This window comes from Plecotus auritus (genome assembly GCF_963455305.1).
Source record: "Plecotus auritus genome assembly, chromosome: X".
NCBI classification, from domain to species: domain Eukaryota; kingdom Metazoa; phylum Chordata; class Mammalia; order Chiroptera; family Vespertilionidae; genus Plecotus; species Plecotus auritus.
In genome coordinates, this window is record NC_137784.1 from 35,447,668 (window position 1) to 35,465,926 (window position 18,259).

The following is an 18,259-nucleotide window of genomic DNA, read 5'->3' on the forward strand; positions in this document are numbered from 1 at the left end:
TCTCAGAGGTTTCTAGAAGATTTTTGAGTAACCTTATACCTGTGGTTTTGAACTCTATATCCAGTAGTTTGATTTCCTCCATTTCTTTCATTTGTGATCTGTTTCTTTGTCTCCACATTTTGGCTGCTTCCCTGTGTTGATAGAGTGGCTTTGTGTGCTAGGTATCCTATAGGGCCCAGTGGCTCAGCCTCCCTAATTACCTGAGGTGGACACTCTTGGTGCACCCCTTTGTGGGCTGTGTGCACAGTCTACAGTCTTGTAGTAGTTAAACCTTGATTGTTGGTATCACTGGGAGGAATTGACCTCCAGGCCAATTGGCTGTGAGGTTTGGTTGTGTCTATGATGGGAGAACTTCTGTGCTGGAGTCTTCCTTATGGGGCAAGACTTGCTTCAGTGGGGCTTTGGTGCTCACTGAGTCTGCCCCCTGAGTGTGTCTCTTATGGATGTGAAAAGTTGTAATCTGGTATGGTCTCACTCTGTCCACTGGGTACACTTACTCTTGGGTCTCCAAGGAGGTGCAAAGTCAGCCACTGTCTGAGGCCATCCAGCAGGAGCTACAGAGGGAACTTCAGATTCCTCCTGTTTGTTTGGGGTTTGGAGGTGCCCAGATGAGGCCCAGCTGTGAAACAATGAAAGCTGCTGTCCAGCTTTGGGCCTTCTTTTGGAGGTTCTGGTGCTCTCTGACCCAGCTGCAGTTTGTTAGGTTTTAGGTTGTAAAAGGCCAGGCCATTCATATGCAAAAGCCTCTGAGCACAGCTTGGGTGGGGTTATAAATTGGGGGGGGGCAGGGTCTCAGGGAATCACCAAGGCAGAGCAAACAGCAATGGCTGGCTGTCAGCCCTGCCCCGAAGAGGTCCCTGGGTCTCTGTGTCCCATGGCACTGTGCTGGAACAATGATCGCTGAGAGAAAGCCACCCTTGTATTCTGACCCGATGCCAGACAGTCCAGTTTCTCCCTGTATGAGTCTGGGTCCCCAGAATCTCGCCCAAAACTGGAGATCAGAGCAGTCTGAAGCTTGTATCTCCCTCCCAAATGAAAAAGACAACAGCATACTCAGTTGCCAGCCCTTTTTCCGTGCACGCCTCCGTACCTCAGCACTTCACTTCCACACCTCCATGCCTCCTCCCAGTCTCAGTGTGCTTTTCTCTTTCCTTCTAGTTGTATAAATTCCACTCAGCCAGCCTTCCTGTGGTTCTGAATGATAGTTGTTTTGTATTTTAGTTGTAGTTTTGAAGTGGCTGTGTGAGGCAGCAAGTTCAGGTGTTTACCTATGCCACCATCTTGGTTCCTCTCTAGGCTTTTATATATATATATAGATAGATAGATTAGTACACTTGATGCTGTATCAAAAGTCCCTTAAGCTTTATTCATATTTTGTATTCTTTTTCTTTTTCTTTTTATTATCATATTAGAGGCCCAGTGCACAAAATTCTTGCTTGGGTAGGGTCCCTAGCAGCTGTCGGCTGCTGGCCAGGGCCTCCCTTCATTCTGTGCTGCCCCCTGGTGGCCAGCACATGACATAGTGAGCAATCTATCTCCTGTTCAGTCGAATTCCCGAGGGCACACTTTGCATATTAGGCTTTTATATATATAGATAATTTTCACTACCTTGTCTCCCAGAACTTTGATTCATTCTTCATCATCATCTTATCTCATTTTTATTCTCTGTAGTGCAGTGGTTGGCAAACTCATTAGTCAACAGGGCCAAATATCAACAGCACAATGATTAAAATTTCTTTTGAGAGCCAAATTTTTTAAACTTAAACTTCTTCTAACGCCACTTCTTCAAAATAGACTCTCCCAGGCCATGGTATTTTGTGGAAGAACCACACTCAAGGGGCCAAAGAGCTGCATGTGGCTCGTGAGCCACAGTTTGCTGACCATGGCTGTAGTGTATATTAATTTTAGTTATTGTATAATTTAGACTTGATTAGCTCTTTTTTATGTCTTTGTTGAAGTTCTCACTGAGTTAATTGACCTTTCTCCTAGTTCACTGAGCATCTTTATAACCATTCCTTTAAATTCTTTATCTGATGTATTGCTTGTCTTAGTTTTGTTGGTTCTTTTTCAGGGGTTTTGTTCTATTATTTCATTAGGAAGATATTTATCTGTCTCAGCTGTGTCTCCCATTCTTGACAGAATGGTCATATATAGAATGTGTCCTGTGGGCCACAGTGAAGCAATTCCCCTGCCTCTTCTAACCAGAGCCATGATCTCCAAGGGTGCCCCTGTATTGGTTGTGTGTGTCTTCTTGTTGTAGTGGGCCATACTTGTTATAGACATGCTGTTGAGTGGAGATGATTCACAGGCCAACTGGCTGTGAGGACTGTTTACATCTGCTGCAGGTAATTTGGAATGTGAACCTGGCTGTGATGAGCAGGAGCTATTTTGGAAAAGCTCCAGTGCAGACTGAGGTGTTCAGCCAAGTGTGCCAATTGTGAGGCTACATGGGTAGGGCTTCCATATGAGTTGACACTAGCAGCCATTTGTGCTGGGTCTGGGGCCACTTTGGAAAGGCTCTGGTGTAAGTCCAGGCCAGCTGCCCTGTTTGCCAGCTCTAAGGCCTCTTCGGAAGGGCTTTTCTGCAGTCTGAGGACAGCCAACATGTGTGTTGAGATTCTAGCCTCATAGGTATCCAATGCTAGCCAAGGCCAACCATCACAAGTGTGTGGTCTATAGTCTCTTGAGAGGGGTTCCCATGTGTGCCTAGTCTGTTTCCCATGTGTGCCACATCTGGCACTGCTTGAGAAGGGCTATGATGGAAGAAATAGCTAGCCTCCACATTTGCCAGGGTTGGAGCTGCTTGGGAGGAGCAATGGCCAATGGGAGCAAGTTGGACAGTTTTGAACCTCAGAGGTATTCCATAAAGGGAAGAAAAATATTAGCCAGGTTAATGGAGAATGTCAAAATTGGTGCCCACCTGTGTCAGTCCAACCAAGTGGAAAGAGAGAGCACAACAGGGAAACAAAAAAATGGCTCCTACCAGTGCTTTTTGTCCCCCTGGCCCTCATTATAAAATTAGTTAAAGTAGCCGAAACCGGTTTGGCTCAGTGGATAGAGCGTCAGCCTGCGGACTGAAAGGTCCCAGGTTCGATTCTGGTCAAGGGCATGTACCTTGGTTGCGGGCACATCCCCAGTAGGAGGTGTGCAGGAGGCAGCTGATTGATGTTTCTCTGTCATTGATGTTTCTGACTCTCTATCCCTCTCCCTTCCTCTCTGTAAAATATCAATAAAATATATTTAAAAAGTAAAAAAAAAAATAAAAAAATAAAAAAATTAGTTAAAGTAATCTTTCACCTATGTCACAAACACTTTTCAAACTGCTATCTCTGCATTGAAGCTCAAAGTGAGGAAGTTTGGATGTGGTTCCTTTCAAGGTTGAGGCTAATTTATTTACAGTGTTTTTGCTCTCTTAGATATAAGGCTGACTTGTTCTAAAACCCAGAGTTATGGCAGATCCTCTTCCCTGTGCAAGTCTTGTAGATGGAGAACATGGTGTGGCACTCCAACCCTTTGTTTCTTAGGTGGGACTACTGCTGTTGTGACAACCCTCCCACTTATGAATTGCTGCCCAGACCATGTCTCGCTTTCTGTTATCTGTCTTAATGTCTTCTTCTTTATATCCTTAGTTGTAGAAATTCTGTTCAGTTATTCCTCAGTTCACTCTCAGCCAATGTTGCTCTATATTTATTTACTAGAGGCCCAGTGCACGAAAATTCATCCACTTGGGGAGGTCCCTCAGCCCAGCCTGCACCCTCTCACAATCCAGGACCCCTAGGGTAGGGTCCCTAGGTCTGGCCTGAGATCAGGGCCTATCTGGGCTTTTCTTCATCCAGCTGCAGGCAGCTGTCCCCACCCCCACTGCTGCCACTGCTTGCCTTCTGTGCAGCACTGCCCCCTCCCCTGCCACCGGTGGCCTCCCTTTGCAGGCAACAGGTGTGGGGTGTGATGGCTTGGCTAGCCTGGGCCTCCCTCTGTGGGGTGATTGCTGGCTGGCCACACACCTGCCACAGAGTCACTGCCAGTGGCCTGGGCCTTCCTTTTTCTTAGCTGGGGGGCGGAGCCAGCCCTGCAAGGGGCCGTCTGCCTACCTGATCACCCCTAAACACTTGCCTGCCTGCTTGATCATCCCTAATCACTCTGCCTGGCTGCCTGATCACCCCTAACCACTTGCTTGGGGGTGGGTCCAGCCCGGTGAGGGGCGTCTGCCTACCTGATCACCCCTAACCACTGGCCTGCCTACCTGATCGCCCCTAACCCCTTGCCTGCTTACTTGATCACCCTTAACCACTTGCTTGGGAGCAGGGCCAGCCCGGGGAGGGGCCGTGGTGGTTCTGGTCTCTGATTGTTCTGGTCGTTCCACTTATGGTGGCTGCCCTTTTATTATATAGGATAGTTTAGTGTGTCAATAGAAGTGAGTTCATGCTATATACACTCCACCATATTAACCATACTTCTGAGAAATATTTGTATGTTGAACGTATTCAACCTTTGTCACATATAGTGCAAATATTTTTTCTTTATTATTTTAATTTTATTTTTCTGATTTTACAACTTATTATCATATTAAATACCTTGGATTGACATTTAGACAGCTTTCTCTTGGTCATACTGGGACTTCTTTATCTCTTTAGCATCTATACACTTTTTTAAAATTACAATTTACTTTCAATATTCTTTTGTATTGGTTTTAGGTGTAAATCATAAGCAGTTTTTTATTTGTCTTTTAACTTTGATCATGGTATGCTTTTTCTCAATAAAATATACCTTGAGATTATTATGCTAAGTGAAATAAGCCAGTCCATGAAAGACAAATACGATATGATCTCATTTATATGTGGAATTTAATGAACATAATAAACTGCCAAAAAATTAGAAACAGAGGCATGGATACATGGAACAGACTGACAGCTGTCAGAGGGAAGTGGGAAGAAGGGAGTGGGGAGAGGGGAGTGGAGGAAAGAAGGAGAAAGGATTAGCCAAAGAACATACACTGAGTGGCCAAATTTTTATGACCATCTGACGTTTGTAGGCAAATTAATCGTACACTGCATCATATGGGATATGGAAGCCGAAGGCCTCTTCGAACACCTTTGCTGTCTGCAGTTACAAAGATAAAACGTCTCCAGTTTACACAGGAACACAAGGATTGGACAGTCGAGCATTGGAAAAAAGTCATGTTGTCCGATGAATCATGTTTCCCGTTGCATCATGCAGATGGCAGAGTGAGAATTTCGCAGAAACAGCATGAAAGCATGCACCCCACATGCATGAGTACAACCCTTCAAGCTGGTGGGAGCAGTGTTATGGTTTGGGGCATGTTTTTCTGGCATGATTTGGGCCCTTTAATTTGTGTGGAACATCTGAATAGCACAACATACCGAAGTATCATTGCTGATCAAGTTCATCCTATCATGTTGATGGAGTATCCCAATGGAGATGGCTTCTTTCAACAAGACAATGTGCCATGCCACGGTGCTCGTATTGTGCAGGAGTGGTTTCCAGAACATGAGGGAGACTTTACCTTGCTTAGGTGGCCCCCACAATCACCATATATCAATCTAATTGAGCATTTGTGGGACGAAGTTAAAAGAGCCATCAGGCAGCTGGTTCCACAACCATCAAATCTCACAGAACTGGACAGTGCTTTTTATCAGGCATGGTGTCAGATTCCTCACATCACCTTTCAACATCTCATTGAATCAATGCCAAGAAGAATCGCTGCAGTATTTTAGGCAAAAGGTGGCCCAATGAAGTACTGATGGGGTGGTCATAATAATATGGCCACTCAGTGTATATGCATAACCCATAGACACAGACAACAATGTGGTGATGGCCAGAGGGTAGGGGGGAGGTGGGCAAAGGGGGGAGTAAATGGGGATATCTGTAATAGTGTAAACAATAAAAATAAAGTAAAAAATACACAGGTGAACATAAAAATAACAATAATTTATAAAAATTTAGAATATTATTGTATATACTGTTCTTCAATGTGGTTTACGTTTTTATTATTATCTATGCTGATGTATACACATCTACTTGTATGAATTCACATTGTTTGTTTGTGCCATATATTATTTAACTAATGTTTTGTTAATGGACACTTAGGTTGTTACTAGCTTTTTATAATGCAATCAGTACAGCAATGTACTATATTGTATATTTATCTTCTTGTAAATGATTGTTAATTCTGAGGATAAATTTATAACAGTGAAATTTCTGGAAAATAAGAGTAGTTGAAATAAATAATTTAAAGGATTTGGCCAAATTATAAGAGGTAGTAGATTTTTTTTATTTAATTATTTTTATTTTTGACCTTTTAAAAAAATCTTTATTGTTCAGATTGTTACAGATGTTCCTCTTTTTCCCCCATAGCTCCCTCCACCTGATTCCCCCCACCTCATGCCCTCAACCCCCCACTGTCCTCATCCATAGGTGTAAGATTTTTGTCCAGTCTCTTCCTGCACCCCTCACATCCTCTTCTCCCCGAGAATTGTAAGTCCACTCCCTTTCTATGCCCCTGATTCTATTCCATTCACCAGTTTATTCTGTTCATCAGATTTTTTATTCTCTTGATTTTTAGATTCACTTATTAATAGATATGTATTTGTTGTCACTTTGTTGTTCATAATTTTTATCTTTACCTTTTTCTTCTTCTTCCTCTTCTTAAAAAATACCCTTTAGCATTTCATATAATACTGGTTTGGTAGTGATGAACTCCTTCAGCTTTTTCTCGTCTATGAAGCTCTTTATCTGACCTTCAATTCTAAATGATAGCTTTGCTGGGTAGAGTAATCTTGGTTTTAGGTTCTTGCTATTCATCACTTTGAATATTTCTTGCCACTCCTGTCTGTCCTGCATAATTTCTGTTGAGAAATCTGCTGACAGTCGTGTGGGTACTCCCTTGTAGGTAACTATCTGTTTTTCAGTTGCTGCTTTTAATATTCTCTCTTTGTCTTTTGCCCTTGGCATTTTAATTATGATGTGTCTTGGTGTGGTCCTCTTTGGGTTCCTCTTGTTTGGGGTTCTCTGTGCTTCCTGGACTTGTAAGTCTATTTCTTTCACCAGGTAGGGGAAGTTTTCTGTCATTATTTCTTCAAATAGGTTTTCAGTATCTTGCTCTCTCTCTTCTTCTGGCACCCCCATAATTGGGATATTGAAGTTGTCCCAGAGGCTCCTTGCACTATCTTCATATTTTTGGATTCTGTTATTTTTTGCTCTTCTGGTTGGGTGTTTTTTGCTTCCTCATATTTCAAATCTTTGATTGATTCTTGGGATCCTCTGGTCTACTTTGAATCTTTGTATATTATTCTTTTATTCAGTTAGTGTATGCTTAATTTATGACTGGTCCTTTTCCATTTTTTTTTTTTGGCATTCTCCCTAAGATCCTTGAATGTCTCACTAAGTTCCTTGGAGGTTTCTAGAAGATTCTTGAGTAACCTTATAACTGTGGTTTTGAACTCTATATCCAGTAGTTTGTTTTCCTCCATTTCTTTCATTTGTGACATGTTTCTTTGTCTCCACATTTTGGTTGCTTCCCTGTGTTGATAGAGTGGCCTTGTGTGTTTGGTGTCCTATAGGGCCCAGTGGCTCAGCCTCCCCAGTCACCTGAGGTGGACACTCTTGGTGCACCCCTTTGTGGGCTGTGTGCACAGTGTTGTTGTAGTTAAGCCTTGATTGCTGTTGGTATCACTGGGAGGAATTGACCTCTAGGCCAATTGGCTGTAAGGACCAGCTGTGTCTGCAAGGACCAGCTGTGTCTGCAATGGAAGAGCTGCTGTTCAGGAGACACCCTTATGGGGCAAGACTTGCTTCAGTGGGGCTTTGGTGCTCACTGAGTCTACCCCTTGAGTGTGTTGCTTATGAAGATGAAGAGTTGTAAGCTGCTGTCTGGGCCTTGGGCCTTCTTTTGAAAGCTTTGGGGCTCTCTGACCCAGCTGCATTTTGACTGGTTTTAGGCTGAGAAAGGACAGGCTATTCATACGCAAAAGCCACTGTGCAGAGTTTGGGTGGGGTTGTAAATTGGGTGCGGCAAGGATTCAGGGAATCACCAGGGCAGAGCGAACAACAGTGGCTGCCAGTCAGCCCTGCACTGGAGAGATCCCCATGTCTCTGTGTCCTGCACCCCCGCACAGGAACAATGTTCGCTGCGAGCACCTCTGAGACAAAGCCGCCCTCACTTTCTGGCCCAATGCCAGATAGTCTAGTTTCTCCCCATATGTGTCTGGGTCCCCAGAGTCTCACCCAGAACTGGAGTTTAGAGCAATCAGGAGCTTGTATCTCCCTCCCAATTGAAAAACAAAAACAAAAAAAATCAGCGCACCTGTTTGCCAGCCCATTCCACACACATCTCCGCACCTCCTACAGTCTCAATGCGCTTTTTTCTTTACTTCTAGTTGTAGAACTTCCACTCAGCCAGCTTTCCAGTGGTCCTGGATAATAGTTGTTTTGCCTTTTAGTTGTAGTTTTGATGTGGTTGTGAGAAGCACCAAGTACAGGTGTTTATCTATTCCACCATCTCTACTGTGTTCCCTTCAACTTTGTTTTTCTTTCTCAGGATTGCTGTGGCTATTTGAGGTCTTTTTTTATTTCAAATGAATTTTTGGAGAGTTTGTTCTAGGTCTGTGAAATATGCTGTTGGTATTTTAATGGGGAGTGCATTGAATCTATAGATTGCTTTGGGTAGTGTGGACATTCTAATGATGTTGATTCTACCAATCCATGAACACGGTATATTCTTCCATTTGTTTATGTCTTCCTCTATCTCTTATTTCAATGTCCTGTAGTTTTCTGAGTAGAGGTCTTTTACCTCCTTACTTGACTTTATTACTAGGTATCTTAATTTTTTGTTGTTGTTGCAATGGTAAATGGGATTTTTTTTAAAAAAAATTCTCTTTCTGAGAGTTCATTATCAGTGTATAAAATGCCATACATTTCTGGGTATTAATTTTATATCCTGATGTCGAGTCTGACCAGCAACCCCTGAACGACAGATGAACAGATTTCTCTGACACAGTTTCACTGTGAAACAGAAGGCTAAGTGATTGCCTGGCTGAAGGAGCCAGGCAGTCTGGATTGCCTGCCTTGTTAGGCTTTTATTGGAATTTTTATCTTTAGATATAATCAGTAGGGTGAGTAATCTTTGGAGGACACATGTGTTTACATTGTCTTCTAGGCAAGGGCATCCAGGGATTAATCATAAGGATTCCAGTAAACACCCGGGAGTGCACACATGCACAGACTTGTTTGGAAAGGTCAAGGAATAATTAGGGGTGCCACCTTCGAGACTCCCTTAAGTTGAAATTCTGATAAGCAGGGCAGGTGGCCTTCCACACACTTCCCTTTTCTCAGAATATTATCCTTACCAACTTTCCAACCAAGTCTTGTGCTCCCCAACACTCCCCTCCTTTTTTTTGCCGAATGTAGAAGAGAGGGATGTGGTAAACTTTCTGCTATAGAATGTCAGGGTCTGTGAAGCACATTTACTGCTCCAGTTCTGATTTTATGGAATATAAGAAAAACAAAAAGAGCAACAGTTAGTTATCTGGAGTGTGTGGGCTGTGAGTACATTCCAATAATTGCCCAGCCTCTGCCATCTGCCTCATCATCATTCCCCAGGTTATTCTGGGGGCCATCTGGGTCCGGGGAAGGCACAGTGTTCAGTGCTGCAGAGTCCCCAGGCTCAGATTCTTCTTTCCTGGAAGAGGATCGGGCCTGTGCCATGCTATGATAGGGTTTAATCTGGTGAGCTGGAACCAACAGCAGCCCTGTGGGGTTAGAAACACAGGCATATCTCTCCCCCATGTTAATAATTCATTGGGTCCCATCCAGTTATTGTGTCCACATTTCGCCACAAGACTTGTGGTTTCTGAGGTGGGGTTATTGAGGTTTGAAAATGATTGTTTAGATCCAAAAAATTAAGGGTAAAGAGTGCTTTAGTATTATAGCAGGGTCCTTGAGTCCCATATTCCCCCTTTTTTGTTTTACTAGCATACCCTTCAGGGTAGCATGGGCATGTTCAATGATGGCCTGCCCTTGTGGATTATAATGGATTCCCGTGGAATGCTGGCTGGGCCAAGTTCTGCAAAAGGCAGTGAAGGCATGGCTGCTATAAGCATGCCCAATTTCAGTTTTTATCTTGGTTAATATAGTTACAATTGGAATTAGGTCTTATTGAATGCATGCAAAGAAACCAATTGCCACTTATTAAGAATTGCCAAAATTCTAGAGGGACAGCTAGGGAGAGAAATATATAATTTACCAAATTGCATTCAAAATGCTTCCTTATATTTTCCTTCATGAGAGAGAAAACAAATATTTGAGGCATTCCAGGGCCTTTTTGAGTGATCTAGAGCCAATTCTAGGTCAAGAAAAAGTTCATTAAAATTCAAACACTGGAAGGATTGTCAAACTTATTTTATTAAAAGATCATATATCAAAGTGTATTAGACACAAACATAGGTTAGTAAACTTCAGTTCCCATGATTAAAAGATGACCTTTGTGTTAAAATACCTGATTAATATGAAATATAACCATTTTAATAATTTATAGAACTTTTGCTTCCTGGTAGAAGAACAGGAAAGATCTTTTCCCTTTTAACAGACTAGAAAAGGACTAGCCAAAATAAGGTTTATTCTCTAACTTCATTTGTCCTTGGGTGTGGTCAGAAAATGACATTAATTGGATTTCTGTTATCAGTCCCCCTGACTACATTGATATAAGCTGTTTACCATCTGGTTATACCCTCTGGTTAGGGAGGCAAAATGCAAATCATTTACTCTTTAGTGTCCTTTGCTTACAGAAGATAAGATTTACTAGATGGCTCCAAACTGCTGTTTAACCTTCTCAGTTTCCCTATTCTACTTGTCCTGGCTTATTGGCCTGTGTCATTTACAACATAACTTCCTTTTGACGTTTCTCTTCACAAAATTCTACAACTTTCACAAACATTCTGCAACTTTCACAAATCTTTCTTCAGAAATCTCACAACTTTCAGAAATAACAAGCTCTAGAATCCACTTTCTTTTTCCTTCAAAATGCATCTCCATACCTCATGCTTTATGACACCAAAGCCATAATTTATTTCTAATTAGTTAGAATTCTTAACCCTTAGGAACTTTAATTTTTAGGTGACATGTAAGTAATTAATATTCCTCAGATTAGCAATACAATCACATTTTAAGAGATATTTCAAATAAAATACAAGATTTATTCATTAACAGATTCAAATCCATTCTCTAGATTTTTCATACCAGGCAAACTCAGATTAATATTTCAGTAGCCTGTAATTTAAAAACTAGAGGCCCAGTGCATGAAGATTCATGCAAGAATGGGCTTTCCTTCCCCTGTCTGCCAGCACTGCCTTCGTTCCGGCCAGCGCTGCCTTTTCGCTCTGGCCCAGAGCCGCCTTTCTGCCTTGCCATGCTGCCTAGAGGCCCAGAGCAGCTGAGGCTGGGGTGGTGCGGAATGCCTGCGTCGTCCCCATGATGATGACGCAAGCATCCTGCCCTGCCCTCTGGCCACTCGGTGCCTGCATATGCAAATTAACTTCCATCTTTGTTGGGTTAATTTGCATACTCACTCCTGATTTGGCTGGTGGGTGTCTCGAAGGAGATATGGTCAATTTTCATCTTACTCTTTTATTAGTGTAGATACATAGATAGTTAATAACTTTTACTATTTAATCCAGAAACTCCAAAGTTTTAATTTACTAAAGATGTTGGAAAACTATGTTTAGGCATATATAATTACCACTGAAAAAGCTTTATGATATAACCTTCATTTTAGTTATATTTATTTTGCCTTAACCACTTTGAGATTTTAAAGCCAATTATTATTGCCCAAAGCATTTTCTTGGCAAATTTTGTAACAGCGATAACTCACTGGCTTTCAGTGGCTTTAATGTTAAAGTACCATTTTTTTTAAAATGGGAATGGCCCCCACACTACTATTTCTGCAGCCTGCCTGAGGGTACAAGTCTGATCCTTCTAGGAAAAAGAGTTGGGGGTTTAAATTATTATTTCCCATATTTTTTCTTTCTGAGTAGGCTAACAATATGAAATCTTACATATAAGAAGAGATCTTAAAAACAGAAACAGAAAAACCCCGACAGTAAATAAATGAGTACTCATAAAAGGGTGGACTGGGCCATTAGCCTTAGAATATTCAAACTAAGTCTCCAAGAGATAAGAAAGCAAGCAAAGAACATCAATCAACAATCAAGTTACAGTACAGACAGACAAGAACTTTCAGTAGCTAAGAGTTTCCAGTGGTTGATGACTTGAGAGGGAAGAGCAGGAAGGATCCTCAAGATTAAAAATTCTTGGCAGCTGCTGGGAAGTTCCTGCAATCCCTACCATGTGTTCAGCCCACCAGAAGTAGCTGGGGCCCCTAGCAAAGTGAAATATGCCTCATCCTTGAACAAATTAAACCAAACAACAAAGACACATAAAACAATAATCAACACACACTCAAATGTATATTTACAGGCACGCATAACACACAGACAAGACTTAATAAATCAGAGTTCTTTTCATTGATCTTTCAGAAGATGTTTTACATTGCCCTGGACTTACAGCCAGATGTGGCCTAGAGGGCTTCCAGTGAACACCCACAAACAGCCTGTTTTTCATATACCATATGGTATCTTATCATATTCTGCTTTCCGTAGCAAATATTGACTGGTGTTCAGAGTTGTTTTGGCCAAATCCTCTAGTCCCAAAGCGTCATATGGTAATTTTCAGAAAAATCATTAAGGAGTCCTTTTGTAAACGGACTGTTAGCCCCATTTTCTCTAGTTGATGAGTCTTCCCACACCAGAGGCAGAGGATTGGGGGCCTTCAGTATTACAGGCTCTACTTCAGGAGTAGGGAGCAGTGGTAAATAATCCTGGTGTTCTGTAGGCTTTTGATCCTCAATATGAAGTGTGCATAGTGCAGCTCGAACAAGAGCCCACATAGTTAAAGATGACAAAGGCACTCGTTTTCCCTGAGCCTGATTTCTCTTTAAATTCCTGCCTACTTATTCCCAGAGTTAAACATCTAATGTTACATCGTGAGGGAACCAAAGATTATAAATTATAGGCACCATTTGCTTTTACTAACTTTTTAAAAATAAATCTTTATTCAGATTATTACAATTGTTTCTCTTTTTTTCCCCCCATAGCTCCCCTCCACCCCGTTCCCACCCCACCTTCTGCCTTTACCTTCCCCCCACTGTCCTCATCCATAGGTGTATGATTTTTGTCCAGTCTCTTTCTGAATCCCCCCATACCCCTTTCCCCCTGAGAATTATCAGTCCACTTCCTTTCTATGCCCCTGATTCTATTATATTCACCAGATTATTCTGTTCCTCAGATTTTTAATTCTATTGATTTATAGGTTCAATTGTTGATAGATATGTATTTGTTGTTCATAATTTTTCTCTTTACTTTTTTCTTCTTCCTCTTCTTAAAAAATACCTTTCAGCATTTCATATAATACTGGTTTGGTGGTGATGAACTCCTTTAGCTTTTTCTTATCTGTGAAGCTCTTTATCTGCCCTGCTATTCTGAATGATAGCTTTGATGGATAGAGTAGTCTTGGTTGTAGGTTCTTGCTATTCATCACTTTGAATATTTCTTGCCACTCCCGTCTGGCCTGCATAGTTTCTGTTGAGAAATCAGCTGACAATCATATGGGTGCTCCCTTATAGATAATTAACTGTTTTTCTCTTGCTGCTTTTAATATTCTCTCTTTGTCTTTTGCTCTTGGCATTTTAATTATGATGTGTCTTGGTGTGGTCTTCTTTGGATTCCTTTTGTTTGGGGTTCTGTGGGCTTCCTGGACTTGTAAGTCTATTTCTTTCACCAGGTGGGGGAAGTTTTCGGTCATTATTTCTTCCAATAGGTTTTCAGTATCTTGCTCTCTCTCTTCTTCTGGCACCCCCATAATTCTGATGTTGGTATGTTTGAAGTTGTCCCAGAGGCTTCTTACACTATCCTCAACTTTTTGGATTTTTTTCTCTTTTTGCTTTTCCGGTTTAGTGTTTTTTGCTTCTTTGTATTTCAAACCTTTGACTTTATTCTTGCGAATCTCTAGTCTGCTGTTGGGTCTCTGTATAATATTTTTTATTTCAGTCAGTGTATGTTTAATTTCTAGTTGGTCCTTTTTCATATCTTCGAGGGTCTCATTATATTTATCGGCCTTTTCTAGGATATTCTTGAAAAGCCTTATAACCGTGGTTTTGAATTCTATATCCAGTCATTTGTTTTCCTCCATTTCTTTCATTTGTGATCTGTTTCTTCGTCTCCCCATTTTTCACTGCTTCCCTGAGTCAGTAGGGTAGCTTTGTGTGCTAGGTTTCCTATATGGCCCAGTGGGTCTGCCTCCCCAGTTAACCTGAGGTGGACACTCTTGGTGCACCCCTTTGTGGACTGTGTGTACAGCCTTGTTGTAGTTAAGTCTTGATTGTTGTTGGTATCACTGGGAGGAATTGACCTGCAGGTCAGTTGGATTTGAGGATCAGCAGTGTCTACACTGGGAGATTTTCGGTGCTGGAGACAGCCTTATAGGATTAGCCTTGCCAGATTGCAAAAGCCTCTGTGCTCAGCTTGGAAGGGGTGGAGTCTCAGGGCGGAGCAGACAGTCTTGGCTTCCCGTCAGCCCTGCCCTTGCAGGCGAGTCTCCAGACCTCTGTCTTCCACGGTTCCCGAGTTTCCACCTTACAGTCAAGATTTCCCCTGTAAGAGCGTGGGTCCCCAGGGTCTCGCCTGGAACTGCGGTTCAGTGCAGTCGGAACTGGGGTTCAGTGCAGTCAGGAGCTTCCGACTCCCTTCCGCTAGGGATAGCGTGTGGTAACCTCCCCATTCAGTCTTTGTGCACACTCATGCCTCCAGACCCCTGCCGCCGCGGCTCCCCTGAGTCTCTGAACCTCCGAGTCTCCGTGTGCCTTTCTCTCTACCTGACAGTCCAAACTCCCCCTGTATGAGCCTGGGTCCACAGGGTTTCGCCCAGAACTGAGGTTCAGTGCAGTCAGAACTGGTGTTTAGTGCAGTTTGGGGCTTCCTTCCCTCTCCCGTCAGAGAAAGCCAGCCAGGCACTTCACCGCCCTTCCTCTCTGCGCGCGCGTGTCGCCGCACCTCAGCTCTTTGCTGCTCCTTCTCCGTGAGCTTTCCTCTTTCCTTCTAGTTGTAGAATTTTCACTCAGCCAGCTTTCCTGTGGTTCTGGATGGTGTCCGTTCTGTCTTTTAGTTGTAGTTTTGAAATTGTGCTGGGCAGCAGTTTACGTGCTTACCTATGCCGCCATCTTGGTTTCTCCTCTTCTTTTTACTAAAGTCCATTTACCAATTCTTGCATTTCTGGCTTGGTAGTAATAAACTCTCCTAGCCTTTTATTTATTTATTTATTTATTTGTCTGCAAAGCTGCTGATTTCCCCTTCAATTTTGAATGATAGCTTTTCTTTGTATTCTTGAATCCAAGAGTATTCTTGGATTCAGTCCCTTGCTTTGCATCACTTTGTATACTTCATTCCATTCCCTTCTGGCCTGATGTGTTTCTGTTGAGAAATCATTTGATAATCTAATGGGAGACCCCTTGAAGGTAACTCTTGGTTTCTATTTTGCATCTCTTAAGATTTTCTCTCTGTTGTTAATGTTTGCCACTGTAATTATGAGATGTCTTGGTGTGGGTCTTTTTGTGTTAACCTTTTTTGAGACACTCTGTGTTTCTGTGACTTTTGTCTTCCCCAAATAGGGAAGTTTTCTATTATTGTATATATTTTAGTATTCCTCAGCTTCATTTTTTATTATTGTTTAAAGTATTACAAATAGTAGTACATATTTCTCCTTTTTTTTCTATTGGTCTTCCCCTTGACTTTCCCACCCCCCAGCATATGCCCTAAGCCCCATGCCCCAGTGTCTTGTGTCCATTAGTTATGCTTATATGCATGTATATAAGTCCCTCGGTTGATCAATTACATCCCCCCCCAACACTCTCCAGCCTTCCCGCTGCAGTTTGACAGTCTGTTCGATGTTTCTCTGCCTCTATATCTATTTTTCCATCAGTTTATAATGTTTTTTATTACCCACAAATGAGTGAGATCATGTGGTATTTGTCTTTCACTGACTGGCTTATTTCACTGAGCATAATGCTCTCCAGTTCCAGCATGCTGTTGGAAATTGTAAGAATTCCTTCTTTTTTATAGCAGTGTAGTATTCCATTGTGTAGATGTACCTCAGTTTTCTGATCCAGTCGTCTGCTGACGGACACCTAGGCTGTTTCCAAATCTTAGCTATTGTAAATCGTGCTGCTATAAACAAAGGGGTGCAAATATCCTTTCTGATTGGTGTTTCTGGTTTCTTAGGATATATTCCTAGGAGTGGGATTACTGGGTCAAATGGGAGTTCCATTTTCAGTTTTTTGAGGAAACTCCATACTGTTCTCCACAGTGGCTGCATCAGTCTGCATTCCCACCAGCAGTGCACGAGGGTTCCTTTTTCTCCGCACCCTCGCCAACACTTGTCGTTTGTTGATTTGTTGATGATAGCCATTCTGACAGGAGTGAGATGGTATCGCATTGTTGTTTTGATTTGCATCTCTCAGATAATTAGTAACTTTGAGCATGTTTTCATGTGTCTCTTGGCCTTCCTTCTGTCTTCTTTCGAAAAGATTCTATTTAGGTCTGTTGCCTATTTTTTTATTGGATCATTTACCTTTCTTTTATTAAGGTGTATAAGCTGCCTGTAGATGTTGGAGATTAAACCTTTATCAGTGATAACATTTGCAAATATGTTCTCCCATACAGTGGGGTTTCTTGTTGTTTTGTTGATAGTTTCTTTTGCTGTGAAAAAGCTTTTTATTTTGATGTAGTCCCATTTATGTATTTTCTCTTTGGCTTCCATTGCCCTAGGGAAGAAGTTCTTTCAGCATATGTCTGAGATTTTGCTGCCTGTGGATTCCTCTAGTATTTTTATGGTTTCCCGTGTTATGTTTAAATCCTGTATCCATTTTGAGTTTATTTTTGTGTATGGTGTAAGTTGGTGATCTAGTTTCATATTTTTGCATGTATCTGTCCAATTTTCCCAACACCATTTTTTGAAGAGACTGTCTTGACTCCATTGTATGCTCATGCCTCCTTTGTCAAATATTAATAGCGCATATTGGTTTGGGTCAATATCTGGATTCTCTATTCTATTCCATTGGTCTATATGTCTGTTCTTGTGCCAGTACCAGGCTGTTTTGAGAACAGTGGCTTTGTAATACAGCTTGAAATCTGGTATTGAGATCCCACCTACTTTGTTCTTCTTTGTCAGGATTGCTGTGGCTATTCGAGGTCTTCTTTTATTCCAGATGAATTTTTGGAGAGTTCTTTCTAGGTCTGTGAAATATACCGTTGGTATTTTAATGGGGAGTGCATTGAATCTATAAATTGCTTTCAACGTACCAGCTCTGTTCACAAGGCACTGAACAGAAATGTATTCACAATATTAATAACCTCCAATAAAGGTGACCACCAGAGAAAGGCAAATTAGAGGATAGAAGAGAAAGAAGAAGAGGAAAAAGAAAGAAAGAAAAAAAAAAGGAGTGTCAAAATGAAATTGGGAAAAGGAAAAAAAAAAGTAAGAGAGGCAAGAAAGAGACTAAGAGAGAAAGGGGAACAAACTATATATATGGGGAGAAAACTCCAATAGAACAACCACTAATCCCAGTAAATGCCCGCAACAAGTACCTGGGGATTAATACAAACTACAACACCAACTAATATCAAGCTAGGCAAGGGAAAACAGAAGCAAAAAACAAAGCAAACAAAAAAAAACAAACAAACATACAAAAAATAGAATAAGCAAAACAATCTCACAAAAAAGCATAAAAATTCGATATAATCAACATTCAAGCAAACAGTAACAAAAGGACAGAGAGAAAGACAATTTTTAAATAGTTAGGACAGTGAAGAGAGAGGTCTGTATGGACTTGGAGCAGGGGATTGTAGATTAGATATATAAGTAGGGTGAAATTTTATCAGGGGGTAAACAGAAAGAATGGGGAAAATCTAAAGCAGGAAAGGGGTAAGATACACAGGACACCAAAAGGGGAAAGGTTAGGAAGAGAGTGATGGCATAAAGGTAGAGTTGAGATAGAGTAAAACAATGCTAAAGGAAAGTTGAAAATAGAATGTAGAACACTAATCCCAAAGTAAAATAAAGAGAAAATAAAATGATACTTTAAAAAAAAAAGGTAAAGTAGTAGTAGTAATGATACTGATTGAAAATAAAAATGTAA